Source organism: Peromyscus eremicus, chromosome 5 (assembly GCF_949786415.1).
Source record: "Peromyscus eremicus chromosome 5, PerEre_H2_v1, whole genome shotgun sequence".
Lineage (NCBI taxonomy): Eukaryota > Metazoa > Chordata > Mammalia > Rodentia > Cricetidae > Peromyscus > Peromyscus eremicus.
In genome coordinates this window covers 129135503-129151432 of record NC_081420.1, presented here as the reverse complement: position 1 = coordinate 129151432, position 15930 = coordinate 129135503, and positions in this window count along the sequence as shown.

Here is a 15930-nt window from a genome sequence, read left to right as displayed (position 1 = left end):
ATTTAAGGTGGGTTTTTCACTTCACCAAATCTAGAAACCCCCTCACAGACAGGGCCGGAGTTCTGTTTCGTAAGCGACTCCAGATCCTGTCTGGTTGAAAATACTATCCATTACAGATGTCATAGAACCGGAAGGGTGGTCTTCAGACTCCCTCAGCCAATGCGATACTGTGGGAAACTACATGGGCTCATTCACCCCTGCCTTACCCAAGGCCACCATGATTGTGAGGAAGCTCACCACTCCACACAGACAATCCACTCTCGATGGTCAGCCAGTCTCCGAGTCATGCTGGTCCATGAAATGAGACTCCCGCAGAGGCACAAACACTAAGGAGGAAGGCCAGCTGCTTCCACCCTGCCCATTACACTCCTGACCTGCAGACTCTACACGCAGTAAAATATCCCCTTAAGATGCCAGTTTGGAATAGTTTGTTATTTAGCTTTGCCTTTCCTTGTACAGCAAACGCCTACACATTCCTCAAGAAGAACCTGAAGAGATGTCTGTCTCCGCTTTCTGTGACATGCTCCTGGATTCCTCCTGTGGGCAGCTTCTTAGCCATGGGCCTCTTCTGGCCTTGCCTCACAGCAGGTCTGTTTGTCTCCCTTCACAGATCAGCTTCCAGGAGGCAGAAACCTGGATCTGTCCTGGATCCCAGCATCCGGTCAGGGCTGCACAACCGAGTGGGTTATACTTGATGAATGAACGAATGAGCTCTGGCCTGTGAGACAGAACTCTCTGGAATGTCCTAGCACGGTTTCCACATGAGGGATTTGCTGGCTGTTGACGTGGTGAGGAAGAGTCCCAGTCTACTCAAATCCATTTGATCACTGAGAGCTTTAAAATCTGCCAACCACACCCTTACTCTAGCACAAAGCCTCAGATCTTGTCAGGGGAGGGCAGGGCAGTCGTGCTTTGAGCCAGGGAGGGACCAGAGCCCTCCAGCCCCAGTGACAGTATTACTCAGAACACCGTCCCACACTTTCTCTCCCAACTTCTCCCCCATACCTTCTTTTTTTTTTTAATTGAGACAAGGACTCTCTCTGTAACCCAGGCTGCCTTTGAACTCACAGTCCTCCGGTCTTAGCCTCCTGAGGGCTGGGATTACAGGCCTGTGACACCACACCTGACTCTGCTAGATATGTCTGGAGTGATTATGTGCCAGATGTTGTCCTGAGGTTTTTCAATTATATTATCACCCTATGAGGAAGAAACTGTAATCAGCTCTGATTATAAGTTTTATGAAGACATAAACAGTTTACGGTGAGCAGCATTCAGTCACAGGATACACAATGAACTGTGTGTGTGAAGCATGTAGTTTATTTTCAATATGTTTTTATTAAATCTTTGAGACTTTCATACGTGTATATAATATATTTTGATTATATTCACCCTGACTCCTCAGGTCACTCCCAGTCCCCTCTAACTTCATGGGTTTTGTTTTTTTTTACAGCGCACTAAGTCTAATTTATGCTGCCCATACAGTCATGGGTGTGGAGCCATGCCCTGGAGTGTGGTCGACGCACCAGGGCACACCTTTAAAGAAAACTGACTCTCCCTCCTCAGCAGCTGCTGGCTATCAATAGCTCCTTAGTTAGTGGGGAGGGGAGGCCCGGGAGACCTTCCCTCCTCAACACTGGAATGCTGACTGACTTGATCTTATTCAGGCACAGCTACTGTGAGTTCATGAGTGTGGTCCTGTCATGTCCGGAAGACACTGGTTCCCCAGTCCAATTCCATCTCTGGTTCTTACAGTCTTTCTACCCTCGTCTGCCATGATGTCCCCCAACCTTAGAGAAGGGGGGTGTTGTATACATGTCCCATTTATGGATGAGCATGCCACAGATATTAATTCACATAAAACGAACTGTACTCTGGTACGTTGGACCTACAGATGATTTTATAGATGACAAGCTCACGAACATCTCACAGCAGTCAGCATCAACATCTCACTCTGAGCATCTTCGTGTGCTTTGGAATCCCTCCTTCTGGCCACATGGAAACACTGATTTACTTTCCATCACTATAAAACGGTCTGCAGTTTCTAGAAGCGTATACAAACAGAACCCTGCTGCAAGTGCATTTTTCTGACCTGGCTTCCCTCACTATAATTTTGAGTTTTACCCATACTGATGTGGTATTTCCGCAGCCTACTATTTTTCATCACTGAGTGGTATTCCGTTGTTCAGACATATTATCTTCTATTTTTCCAATGAGGAGACTGAGCAGAACATGGCGTCTTATGCTTATAATCCCTGGCAATGTCTTCAATGCATCAGTGGCTGGCTCTCCCTTGGATGGAGAACGATGCAGCTGAGCTGGGGTGGGGGCTGTAGCTGGATATTTTTAAAGCTCTCCACATGATTTCATAGGACACTTCCTCACTGTGTCAATATCCATCAAGTCCCTTTGCGTGGAGGCTGAAGTAGGAGAACTGTTGTGAGTTCAAGACCAGCCTGGGCTGCCCTCAAGAAACCAACCAAACCAAACCACATAAAATGAGACTGAGGCTCAAATAAGGGAAGCAGCTCGTTCAGCGGTGCGTGGCGGATGCACTTGAATCCAGGTGATTACATCAACTCTGCCGGTTGCCGCCTGGACCTTACCCTGTCCCCCAGCTGCCTGCCTGCCTGCCCTCCCTCCCTCTGTCCCTCCCTCCCTCCCTCCCCTCTCCCTCCTTCCCTTCCTCCTTCCCTCTTTCCTTCCTTCCTTCCCTCCTTCCTTCCTTCCTTCCTTCCTTCCTTCCTTCCTTCCCTCCACAGTGCTAAGGTTATACTGCCCTTCACTGTCTGAGCAGAATAACAGCCCTGCAGGTGTCTCTGTCCTAATTCCTGAAGTCTGTGAGTACCCTATGAAAGGTGGCAGGGGACAGAGATTGCAGCTAAAATCAAGGTTGCTATGAGACAGGCTTGAGATAAAAAGACACCCTTGGTGTCGTGCACTGGGTGGGCCCAATGTAGTCACCAGGGTCCTTTGAAGCAGAAGCAGGGGTTGGAGTCAGAGATTTGAAGATTCTGGCTTTGAAGATGGAGGAAGGGGCCACAAAGCAAAAGATGGAAGTGGTCTTTTGAATTTGGAGAAGGCAGAGAGAGGAATGGATTCTCCATGAATGGAGACTTGGCAAAGCTTAGCGAGGCCTGTTTCACACGTCTGGCCTTCACGATGGAGCATAAGTTTGTGCTGTTGGTGGAGGCTTATCTCTACAGCCATAGAAGACAAATACAGTGGCTTTGGCCAAGCTGTTCTGGAGCATGTGTCTGCGCCCGAGGAGGACAGCTAAGGGCAGAGGGTCTCCACGAAGCATTGGGGCACACAGCCTATCAGAGGAGGTGACTCACATCTACACCCCTGCACCACAGTGGGCTTAGGCTCTGGTGATATTCCCTGGGGCAGGACAGCCAGGAGACAGAAGCTTGGAGTCATGTACCTAAGCAAACCAGCCTGTAGTTCTCTGAAGTCCTGGGTGAAAACAAGAGGTTCTTTACCAGAGGAGCTGACAGGGCCAGGTCCGCCTGCAGAGGCTGCTGGGAACTTGGGCATGGTGGCCCAGTGGGGTCTGAGGAAACACAGGACAGAATTTGTCTGGGATGAGAGCTCATGGAGCTCATCAGCGCTGTATGCCAGGGAAACAGATTTCTGTCATCGCAGTCCAGCTGTGGGGAGTTTCCTGCCCTGTGTAATCCTTAGCTGCGTATGCTGACTGACTGGAGGTCAGCTGACTCAGCTCAGTTCTGACACAATCCAGACACAGTGCAGCCTGCAGAGGTTAAGGGCTCAGTCACAAGACTGCCCCCCAGTTCCCGAGACAGTCCTTAGTTCTAGGCTGTCACCTGTACTTCTGACCATCTGGCTGTGTGCAGGAGCAGCCACCACACTGGCTTCATGGTTGATAAGATGGCCCACAGAACTTGAGAAGGGTTTGCTACCTTACCCCTTAACGAAGAATCCAGAAGCAGGTGCAAGAGTCACCAGAAGGAGATGCTGGGATTCAGGCCAGCTTCTCCTGCAGCCTCACTGACCGCAGCAGAAGTTCACATCCACCCGGAACCTGAGGGGAGGCAGGCACTGAAGCAGTGGTTGGAGGAGGGGAGGCAGGCACTAAAGGAGTCGTTGGAGGAGCCGCCGAAGATGCGGATGTGGGCATGAGCCTGGTGTGACTGGCGGGGTTTCTTGCTGAGGGGTTAGGGCATGGCACAACCTCTGTGGGATTGTTCTCACACTTTACATATTGGATACTTGTATGAGGGAAGAAAAGCCAGACTTCTTTAAAACAAATAACTTTCCACCTTTAAAGTGATGAAAGTGATTATTCAAGACGTCCACTAGCAAAAGGAGATTCAAGGTGGTAGCGGCCATCAGCATCCTCCGGGCTGCGAGGCTTCTCTGAGGAGCCTGAGAGACCCATGGAGGCGTCACCGGGGAGATGCAGGAGTGAAGGATGAGCCTGCAGAGCACACAATATCTCTGGAACAACTGAAAAAAAAAAAAAGGGCAGGTCTTATGGGATGATGCTTTTTAAAAAGTGGTTTCACAGCATTGGAGAAAGACGATGGCAGAAGGGAGTAGCGCTCTCTGCGGAGAGGAGCCGAGCTAGAGAAGTGCTGGGTGACAGGTATGGGCTTGGAGGAACGAGCAGGGTAGGGGCAGTCCTCTGGCTCGGGCCACCACTGGCCTGCCTCACCCTGTTGCTGCCCGCTAGGCCAGAGCATCCACTCAACCCACGGTGGAGTCATCAGCGCTGCTGCCTGTCCCACTGCTCGGCCTGCTGGGCCATGACGCTGTGCTGGTGGGATGGCAGGCACCATGACGCTGTGCTGGTGGGACCGCGGGCACCGACGGCAGGGTGGAGCTCAAACGGGCCCTGCCCGTGTCAAGCTACCCAGTCCCACAATCACCCTGACCCCGAGCAACAAGATATCTGAGAAGAAGAAGAACGGTTCATTTTCTGGATCAAGTCTCCTGGATCTGTGGTCTGTGCGGCCACTGGAGGCCATGTTGATGTCCACGGTCCATGCTGTGGGGGGGTGGGGGTGGAGGGTGAAGAGTGGTGGTGGGAGGCATACAACACAATGGACCAGGTTGACGTCTGTGATCTGAGCTGCCGCAGGAAGCCAGGAAACCATGCTGAAGTCCATGATCTGTGCTGCCACCGGCTGATAAGGGCAAGGAAACTTCTTTTACAGTGGTGGCGATAACTGAAGACTCGTAACTGAGAATGAGAGACACTGAGAGCTTCTGTGACAACCCTCCACCCCCCAAAAAAAGAATCAGTCCAGACAGAAAGCTATTAAAGAGAGTCCTTAAACACTGTGATAAAGGGGCTCGAGAGATAACTCAGTGATTAAGAGCACTGACTACTCTTCCAGAGGACTCCAGGTTCAATCCCCAGCACCCACATGGCAGCTCACAACCACCTGTAACCCCAGTTCCAGGGGATCTGACACCCTCACACAGACAGACATACAGGCAAAACAACAATGCACATAAAATAAAAACAAATAAAAATCCCAAAAAACTGTGATAAAGATGCTGAAGTTCAGCTCTTCACGGTTAATGGCTATGGTAGTGGGGGGAAGGGAGCCCCGCTTTCTTTTTCTTTTATTTTTTTTGAGACAGGGTTTCTCTGTATAGCTTCGGTGCTTGTCCTGCAGCCCAGGCTGGCCTCAAACTCACAGAGATCTGCCTGGCTCTGCCTCCTGAGTGCTGGGATTAAAGGCGTGCACCGCCACTACCACCCGGCCCTGTTTTCTTTAAGGGGTTGGCCACTGGGAGTTTGCCCACGGTCCAGTGAGTGTATGGGCAACACAAATTGGACCTGGTGGTTTTGGGGTGTGTGTGTGCAAGGGTGGGAGGTGGACCTGAGAGGACTGGGAAGTGAGTGCAATTGAGATGCATTTGCACACAATCTCCCAAAAATTAATAAAAATATGTTGGGGAAAAAGTTTCACTTCAATTCAGTCTGAGTCTGGATTTGCAGCCTCTGGTGCAGACTGCCTGGAACCCCAGCAAACCAGAGGATGGCTAAAAATGGAAGAAGAAAGCTCAAGGCAAGCTTCAGGAAAAGAGTTGCACCCAGGTGTGACAGCGCACACCTTTAAACCCAGCACTCTGGGGACAGAAGCAGGTGGATCTCTGTGAGTTTTAGGCCAGCCTGATCTACATAGCAAGTTCTAGGACAGCCAGGGCTACACAGAGAAACCCTGTCTCAAATAACCAAAATAATAATAATAATAATAATAATAATAATAATAATAATAATAATAAATAAATAAATAAATAAATAATAAAAAGAGCTGGGTGTGGTGGTGCATGCCTTTAATCTCAGCACTTGAGATGCCTCTTTCTGCCTAACAGGCGGATCTCTTGAGTTCCAGGCCAGCCTGATATACAGAGTGAGTTCTAGGATAGCCAGAGCTACACAGAGGAAACCCTGTCTCAAAAAACCAAAAAGAAAAAATAAGATCAATAAGGCAGTTGAAAGCATCAGTGAAGAAGAGCAAAGGGACCTGGCGGCAAAGCTGGTTCGGAGGGGAGCAGTGAGGAGAAGGGGGGCTCTGTCAGGACAAGTGAAGGCTAAGAAGAGGGAGAAGAGCCGAAGGGAAGGACTGGGAAGACAGCTGGGGCCGAGAACCAGCAGACCCCAGGCAAGGCCTCAGCAGGAAGACCCAGGCCAGGGAAGAAAAAATCTCAAGGAGGGACCTGACCAGAGGAGAGCGGAGAAGGTGGTAGGTTATGACGGGGGTGGGGGTGGGGTGGGGGGGTGAGTGGTTGGGGGCAGACGGTCACCACAAAAGCAAGGAGAATAGAGAGGAGGAGATCCTAGGCATGAAAGAATAGGGAGAGAGAGAAAGAGAGAGAGAGAGAGAGAGGAGAGGGAGGGAGACAGAGACAGACAGATCGAGACAGAGAGAGAGAGAGAGAGAGAGAGAGAGAGAGAGAGAGAGAGAGAGAGAGAGAGAGCAAGCAGGCGCCCTGAGCCAGGAGCAATGAAGGGCAGAAGCCTGCTTGGGAGGAGGAGCTGTATGCAGGAATGCAGGGGTTGAAGCTAGTGGGAGACTTGGGTACCTGTGGGACCAAAGAGACAGAAGCAGCGAGCAGTGGGGATGACGGTGGGGGAAATGACCAGCTCCCAGGGCAGAGAAAGAGCAAAGGATAGGCTGATCCTACGGTTGGGAAAGGCAGGATAGAAACAGTGAGGGCTGGGGAGACGGAAGGAAGGAGTGAATGCTGCCTAAGGCACCGATGTTCTGGGCAGTGTCAACAGTGAGAGCCACGGAGAGGGAGGGGACTCGGGCAAGGAGAGAGCCCCAGGGTGGAGCGGAAGGGCTTCTTCCTAAGAAAGGCAGGCTGTGGAGCTCCTCCTCATCAGACGGAAGGCTGGAGCCCAAGGGCAGGAAGGCTGGCTCTGGTCACCAGGGAGAGCACCACCAAGCTGTGACGAGGCCAAAGTACTGCACTTGGGTTTGCAGTTTCCATCAGAACTTCGAGGAGCTGCTGGGCCCCGACATGTACACACGGTGGCTGAACGAGGCACGAAGGGCAACCCTTTCTTGGAGAACTGTCCATCTCTAAAGGAACAGTGGGAAGAACGGGCAGAGGTGACTTTCTGAGCTGTCACCAGGGTCATCCACAATTCAGACTGACCATGAACACACACTGCCTGGGACTGACCCTTCGGGGGAGCAACAACAGTCCCACCTAAGGGATCCGTAGCAATGGAAACCAGACTCGGAAGAGGGGTGGCCGTGTCGAGCGCCCTAAGACTGGTTGCCATATGTATCAGCAGCAGTGATAGCGAGCAGCTGAGCCCCACCATTCCCTGGGGTGGACCTCACAGTGTGCAGAGCTTACACAGCTCACTACTCTGAACCTGAAGGCTGTAGCAGCTTTCAGAGAAGAAAGCCTACCACCCTAGGGACCCAAGTTGTAAGCAAACTACTCACAATTTGTTCCTTTCTTCCTTTCTCCTTTCTTCCTTCCTTCCTTCCTCCCTCCCTCCCTCCCTCCCTTCCTTTCTGTTGTTGTTTTTTGTTTGTTTGTTTGTTTGTTTGTTTTCAAGACAAGGTCTCTCTGTGTAGCCCTGGCTGTCCTGGAACTCACTCTATAGATCAGGCTGGCCTCAGACTCAGAGATCCGCCTGCCTCTGCCTCCCCAGTGCTGGGATTAAAGACATGTGCTACCACTGCCCAGCTTAGACTCAACTTTTTTTTAAGGTGCTGTGATCGTGGTGTCTCTTCATAGCAACAAAAACCCAAACTAAGACTCTTATAAAAGGAAACATTTAATTGGGGCTGGCTTACAGTTTCAGAGGTCTAGTCCATTATCATCATGACAGGGAGCATGGCAGCGCACAGGCAGACATGGTGCTAGAGAAGGAGCTGAGAGTTCTATATCTGGATCCACAGGCAGTAGGAGACTGTGTGCCACACTGGGTAAAGCTTGAGCACATGAGACCTCAAAGCTCACTCCCTTACCCCTGTGAAACACTTCCTCCAGAAAGACCACACCTCCTAATAGTCCCACTCCCTATGGGCCAAGCATTCAAACACATGAGTCTATGGGGGCCATTCCTATTCAAATTACCACATGTACACATGTATGTGTATATGTCTTCTAAATTTATTTATTGTTTTTGAGGCAGAGTCTTGTATAATTCAGGCTGGCCTTGAACTTTCTATGTAGCCAAGGCTGGCCTTGAATTCATGGTTCTCTTGCCTCAGCCTCCAGGGTATTGGGGTTACAGGTGTGTGTGTCACCCTGCCTGGCTCAATGCTTCTTGCTATAAATCATATCACAGTCCATCTCTTTGTCTTTAGGCACATGTTGTTCAACCTTTGTTTAACTAGGCAAAGATGTGTTACATTTGTTTATGCTGCATTTGTTTAACTACGTAAAGATGTATTTATTGCCTTTGCGTTAATTAAATAAAATTAATCTGAGCCCAGAGAGGTGGGATTAGCAACTAGTTGACAGGAAGTAGGCTGGGAGGTGCTTAGTGCGGGATTTTTACTTGGGGTGGTGTGGAAGGAGAGAAGTTTCCGAGGATGCCAGCAAGGAGAGAAAGTTAGCCAGTTGCTACTCTAACTCTGAGCTCGCGGGTTTTCACCCCAGCCTTTTATTAGAACGATAGAGATTTAATTAAAGCTACCTTAGCGAGCAACAGAGCCACTGTCTGGGGGAACAGAATTCCCCCCACGCTATGGCCTGAGTGGCCAGGCAGCTAGAAGTTTAAAGCCCAGCCAGCCACCGCGACGAAGCTGCAACAGCAGCAGGGCTCAGAGTCCTCACAGTTGACAACTACACGACTCGGAAGACACCAGCATCACTAGAAACCCAGTGGTCACTGGCAACTAACCTAGTCCCTCCTCATCGTGTTTGAAACTCGCCCAGCGGAAGGCCACTCAGGCATCTAGGGTGACTGACCCAAGAGACAATGCTTTCTCTTGCTCTGTGCATCTCTCTGGGTCTTCATGTATACAGAGTTTCATCATTATACGGCCCATGTATTCATTTACGTACTCTCTGATAACTGGCCCCGCTTCTCATCTATGCCCAGATTTTCCTACCTCAGACACAAAGGTAGAAAAGGACACAGAGCCTGGCCCTCTTCCGGGCTGGGCTGTAGGCAGTGATGCCACCTCAGGAGGTAGTTGTCCCTATAGCTCCGGCTCGGGTAGGATCAGAATTAGCTGTCTATCTGTACCACAGGCAGCACAGCTGCGTTCACCATCCACCCCACTTGCTAGTTGGCACAGGGCCAGCTTGCCACACAAGGCCCTCTGAAGTGCTGACCTGAAGCTCAAAGCCGTCTGTCTATAGAATCTCGCTCAGGAACAGCCCGTGACCACTGCATGGGCTAATGGAGGTTTGGGGGTTGAGGGGTTGGGGGTAGGAGCGGGGAAGCCAAAGAGATGCAGGGAAGAAAGAGCATGGCTCAGGTACCACGCCTGGGCTGCACTGTGAGATACTATCTCAAAATAACAAGAGCCGGGGATGTTGCTTATTGGTAATCACTTGCTTGGCATGCTGTGTAAGTGCCTGGGTTCCATGGAAGATTAAAAAAAAAGGTGAAATGGTCAGGTTTGTGTGTGTCAAGGTCCCTCTAGTTGACTGGTGGCCATTGGAGAGGAGAGGGACAAAACAGGAAACCATTCTAGAGGTAAACTGCAGTTGTCCAAAGTTAAGAGTAATGTAAATTGGGGGGAGGGGACATCTTTGGGAGAAAAGGGCCAGCTCACCCCAGGATGGGCTGAGTCTTGACCGTGTAGGCTGGAACACTCTGGGGCTAGCACTGTGGCTGCTAGGGCTCTGGGGGTTGACCAACAGCACCCATATCCTAAGGCCAAAGCTAGAGGTTAGGCCAGGCATACTGGTGTATGTATACCTGTAACATATGCTATTTGGGAGACTGAGGCAGGAGGCTCATGAACTCAAGAACAGTTTGGGCGACACAGCAAGATTCTTTCTCAAACTAGCAAGCACTAGGGATGCCTCTCTGTGGTAGGACACTTACCTGGGCTGAGCAAGGCCCTGGGTTCCATCCCTAGAAAAGGACATGAGCAAGAAGACAGAGGAAGAAAGCGGCCTTCTTCAAGCCAAGGAAGCCTCCAAAGCAACTGACTTTGCCAACCCCTCTATCTTAGACTTCCAGCCTCCAGCACAGTGAGACAATCAGTCCATGCTGTTTAATGTGCCCAGTTTGCAGTCCTTGTCGCCGGAGTCTTAGCTGGGCATACAGTCACTCTCATAGCAGCAGCAGCAGTAGCAGCAGCAATAGCATGCTGAGTGTGTGTGGAACAGAGTCAAGGGTGGTGTGCTGATCCATACACCATTGTTTATAACTCTCACTAACTCTGGAAGATGGGAACCAAGGACCTTGTTTGGTCAGCTGGTTCTAGTTGCTGTATGATCTGCTTAAATTACTTGGCCTCATCTTGGGGTGGTAATCTCAGCATTTGCGAAGCTGAGGCAGGAGGATTGCTGGGAGATCTTATACAGTGAGACCCTATCTCTAAATCATCATCATCATCATCATTATCATCATTATTTGGGCATGGTGGCTCACACTTTTTTTTTTTTTTTTTTTTTTTTTTTGGTTTTTCGAGACAGGGTTTCTCTGTGTAGCTTTGCGCCTTTTCCTAGAACTCACTTGGTAGCCCAGGCTGGCCTCGAACTCACAGAGATCCGCCTGGCTCTGCCTCCCGAGTGCTGGGATTAAAGGCGTGCGCCACCACCGCCCGGCGGTGGCTCACACTTTTAATCACAGCTCTCAGGAGGCAGAGGCAGGTTGATTTCTATGAACTCTAGGCTAGTCTAGTCTATATGGTGAGTTCAAGAACAGCCAGGACTACACGGTGAAACCCTGTTCTCCTTCTCCCCCATAAAAAAGGAAGAAAAGACAAAAGGAAAGAGATTATTATTTGCCCTCTCTTGAGTGTGTGTTCCCTCATCTGTTCCCTGGGGGCTGCATATATATACCAGTGTAGTTTTACAGAGTGGTTTAGAACACACGAGGGGCTTAGGGCCACCTCTAGAGCTAACTAATTGTCAGATACTTGAGGCTGGAGAGATTCAGTGGTTAAGAGCTTTTGTTGCTCTTGTAGAAGACATGGGTTTGATTCTCAGCACCCACATGTCAGTTCAGGACCACCTGTAACTAACTCCCAGGAATCTGAGGTCTTCTGACCTCCTCAGGTACGAGGCAAGCATATGGTGCACATACATGTATGTGGTCAAAACACTCAAATACATAAAATAAAATAATAAATCTAAAAAAGAAAACTTTTACATCAGCTACTTATTTATCTATCTGAGATGGAAATATGTTGCCCAGACTGGCCTTAAATTTTTGGTCTCAAAGAATTTTCCTGTCTCAATCTTCCCAAGTAGCACCATCATTCCTTGCTTGAATACGGGTTGATGTTATTATTATTGTTGTTCCCATTTCACAGGGAGGAGGTTAAGTAACTTTCTCAGGGCCGGGATTTGAACCCAGACCAGGCTACTTCCAAATGGATTCTGCCATTCTGCTTTCCTTCCTCCTCTTGCCTCCCAGACACTTCCCTCTGCCACTCAGCCACTCAGATCACCACAGTCACCTCTTTGGGTCTTCCTCCTAGGTCACATGGAGCCTGGCTCTGCTCTAAAGCAGGGCCCTGAACATGTGCTTGGAAACCGGGCTGCACTTGCGCCCGGTCACAGAAGGCTCTGGGCTGTCCCCTCTCAGTTCTTGGGACACATAACTGGGGAGGCAAAGGAGGGAAAGAACTGCGTACTCCTCATGGTCCAGGTCTGATCCTTCAGCTCTCCATGACATGCAGCTCCGGAAAAGACTGTGCCTGGCATCCTGGTCAGTGGTGTCCCTGACCCTGAGTGGATGGCAGTAGGTGGAGCCCTGCCCCAGCACCCTGGGATGCTGTTACAGCACTGCTTTTGCTGTGATGACAGCGAGGCTCATGTTTAAAGAGGCCAGAGCACTGACATCTTTAGCCATACAGCAACATATTACTACATAGTCCCATACAGCAAGGAGGGTCATGAGGGCTGTCTTGGGAGACCTTGTGGCCTGAAGAAATTTCCACCCTGAAGTTCACACAATATAACCTAACCTCTTCAGCTGGGAAGGGTAATCCAGCCACACTTCCCTAGACTTCTGTAGGCCCCATCATATGGCAGTGTGGTTTATGGTGGAGGTGAGAAAATCCAGTACATCTGCATTGTCTGGAGCCCTCGCTACGCTGAGACTGGGCACCTGGTCCCTTTTACCAGACTCAAACATCTCCCACTTTGGTGCGGGCACCCAAGTTGCTGGCTTATTGCTTGCGATGGCCCAGGCTGGCCTTGAACTTTCTTTTTTCTTTTTTTAAATTTATTTATTTTTATGTCATGTGCATTTGTGTTTTGCCTGTATGTATGTCTGCGTGAAAGTGTCAGATCCCTTGAGTTATAGACAGTTATGAGCTGCCATGTCGGTGCTGGGAATTGAACCTGGGTCCTCTGGAAGAATAGTCAGTGCTCTTAACTGCTGAGCCATCTCTCCAACCCTGGCCTTGAACTTTCAATCCTCTTGCCTCAGCTTCATCAGTACTGGCATTACAGTCATGTGCCACCACACCTGGCATGGACTCTATATGTGAGTGTATGTGTGTGTGTGTGTATGTGTGTGTGTGTGTGTGTGTGTGTGTGTGTGTTACATGAAGCCATATGCACATGTGTCCTTGAGGCCAGAGGAAGACATTGGGTGTTCTCCTCTGTTTCACGAATCCTAAATGGTCTTATAATAAAAACCCAGAGCCAGATATTGGAGTAAATGCTGAAAGATCAGAGGAAACAAGCCGCAGCCACATCTCACCTCGCCAACTCCTCAGCAGAAATGGGAAGATCCTGTCTCCATGAATCCTCAGACTGAATGCCTCTGAGTCATCAGCCAAAATGGGGGGGCGGGGGGGTGTCGAGTTCCTGTCTCCTCACGCCTTATATGCCTTTCTCCGCCCAGCTATTTCACTTCCTATCTCCACCTTCCTGGTACTGGGATTAATGGCATGTGTCCTTCCCAAATACTGGTAGCAAAGGCATGAGATCTCAAGTACTGGGATTAAAGGTATGTGCCACCACTGCCTGACCTTTATGTTTAACTCTGTGGCTGGCTCTGTCCTCTGACCCTCAGGCAAGCTTTATTTCTTTGGTTACAAATATCACCACATCCTCTCTCACTCTAATTATGCCTTTGAGACAGGGTCTCTCACTGAACTTGGAGTCAGAGTTTTTTTGGAGGCTGGCTGGCCTGCAAGCCCCAACGATACTGTTTTCATCCCCGATAGTGCTAGAGTTCCAAGCACGTGTGAAACTCAGGTCTCCAGGCTTGCGCAGCAAGTTCTCTGCCTCACTGAGTCATTTCCACACTTGTTTTTCCAAAAAGAGCTGCAGAACAACAAAGGGTTAACAGCTCCCAGCTTGACTTACGAAACTAGGAGGCAGGGGATGTGGCTCAGTGGTATGTTCAAGGTCCCCAGAACTGCACAAGCATGGAAGAGGGTAGCCAACCGCCTATGTTCCAGTCCCTGGAATCTGATCCGGTGTAGGGTCTCCACACTCATAGCACCCTGTCTCGTCAGACAGCTGGGACAGTCTTTCCCTAGCTAGTCTGCTCCTGCTGCACCAGCTCCTCAGTTGGTCCAGTCCTAAAATCCTTTTCAGCTGTTTCCCATTCGTGCTTGAGAGGAAGTTAAAACGGCCCCATAGCTACCCCATCTGAACCTCACGTCCATGGCTACCCCATCTGAACCGCACGTCCCTGCTGCCCTAGTCCCTCCTCCAGGGTTCCACTTTCTTTGGGCTCTGCAGGCCCAGCGTGAGGACTTTCCTCTTCTCCATACCCAGCTCATGACAGATCTACCGGTCCTCTTTCCTGCAGGGTCCCCCTGGAGACCTTTCCTCCCACTATGCCGCATGGTACATGAGGTAAAGCCCACTACCACATTGACCCAAGTTCAGTTCCCGTGATCCCCCAGGCACCTCCTTCTGTTTTCTAAGACTGCCTCATCTCTGGAGGCAGAAGCAGGAGGGTCATCTGGAATCGGTTCAGCAGCGACTGGATGGCTCAAAATGAGCAGGTGTGAGAGCCCGGGGCGTGGCTTCAGCCCCTCCCTTCCCCGCCTCTCTCCTCTCCTCTCTTTTCCTTCGTGGTGCTAGGGACTGAATCTAACGGACTTACACATGACAGACAAGTCCTCTACCACTGAGTCATGTCTCCAACCTTCTTTTTATTTTGAGACAGAGTCTCAGCAAGTTACTCAGTCTGGCTTTGAACTTCTGACCCTCCTGCCTCTGCCTCCAGCGATGACAGGTCAAGACCAGCTCCCTCCTTTACTTCACCTGTAGGTGCCTGCACAGGCCCTGGCCTCTCTGTCCTCAGCATCCCATCCACTTAATGACAGGATGCATAAATAAGGACTCACTGTTGTCTGGCCCTCTAACTGTTGAAAAGAAATCAGAAAACAAGGTTTTGGTGTGGCCGAGTGTGGTGGCACAGGCTTTAATCCCAGCATTTGGGAGGCAGAGGCAGACAGATGTCTGTGAGTTCAAGGCCAGCCTGGTTTAGAGAGCGAGTTCCAGGACAGCCAAGGCTACACAGAGAAACCCTGTCTCAAACAAACAAACAAACAAACACAAAACAAAACAAAAAACAAAATTTTGCTGTGAAATTGATTCTTCCTTGCTAGCAAAATGTTCAAAATTACCATGGGGACATAAAGAAAGAGTCAGTGAGACACACTGGGCACTGCTTGCCAGCTTTGCACTAGAAAAATCTCAGCCTCACTAGCAGTACTGAGGAAGTACCTGGGACGTTGTGGTGGGGGTGGGGGCGGGGGATGGGACAGCTCCTTGCACACAAGCAGTAGCTGCAGGCCTGAACCCCAGCTGTGCTGGGACAGGCCTAGTGACTAGAGTAAGTGATGTCCTCTTGCTGTGAACAGCTGGCTGTGGGCAGCACAGGAAGGATTCTTTCTGTCAGGCAGTGGGTCAGGCTCCGAAAAGGTGCTCTGTGAACAATGCCAGGAAGCAACTGGGAGCTGTTTTTGACTCGAGCTGGAGCTGGACTTGGAAAACAAATCCATTTGCTTCAGGACTGAGACATAATAAAGTTCCCCACAGCTGGGGCTTGATGACATCAATTTGAGTCACATTTCTGCCTCTGGCCAGCTGTGGAGGTTAACAGTTTGTTGTAACCACTCTGAGCCAGCTGTAACCATATTCTGGCCAGGGCTCGCTTGTCACTGTTGAGTGTCAGAAATACACCTGAGATTAGGAAGGGACAGGCAGGGACTAAACAGCTCAGAGCTGTGTGTTGCCCTAGGTATCCCCAGACAGCTTTGGCTCCTTGCACTGCTAGTGATACTGTAGGCCGGTAGCTTGGCTCCCTCTAGGAGACAG